The sequence below is a fragment of the Plasmopara halstedii genome (assembly GCF_900000015.1).
Source record: "Plasmopara halstedii genome assembly, contig: Scaffold_218, whole genome shotgun sequence".
NCBI lineage: Eukaryota > Oomycota > Peronosporomycetes > Peronosporales > Peronosporaceae > Plasmopara > Plasmopara halstedii.
In genome coordinates, this window is record NW_020187139.1 from 228285 (window position 1) to 228894 (window position 610).

The window sequence follows — 610 nt, forward strand, 5'->3', positions numbered from 1 at the left end:
CAACTTCTGGTTCGTTTGGCAGGTCATTACGATTCAATCCAATGCTTGTGTTGGCCAATTGTTCCAAAGCTGACTTGACATTGATTCCCAATGCCTCCAGAACATCTCTGCCCAGCATGAACAGGTTATCACCTTCTTCCAACACATAGCACTTGACGTTATGGACATTGACTGGCCCAGCCGCGGTACGGATCTGTAGGCTCAGGAACACCATCGACGGGCACGTTAATCACTTCTGTCCCGCTGCTTTGACCACCGGCGGGTTTGTTATTGGCAAGATCATCACGTCCTTGCACCACTCTTGAATTATTTTGGCCTAATTGACTGGTACAATGCTATTATCCGCTCCAGTATCAGGACATATAGAGACTTCCAGAACTCCATTGATCAGCACTGAATATTCATCCGATGCATCGTCTTCTTTAACAATAGATCCATCAAGATGACCCTCTTCCATGACATCATATTTCAGTTGCGTCCTCAACAGTGCTTCGCGTTTTTCGGGTGACAATCTCGAACCCAATGACTTCCTTTACAGTGTAGGCAACCGTAGCGAGGTCCGGATCCACTTCCACTCACGTTTCCCCTACGAGCGCTTGCATCTGAAGGT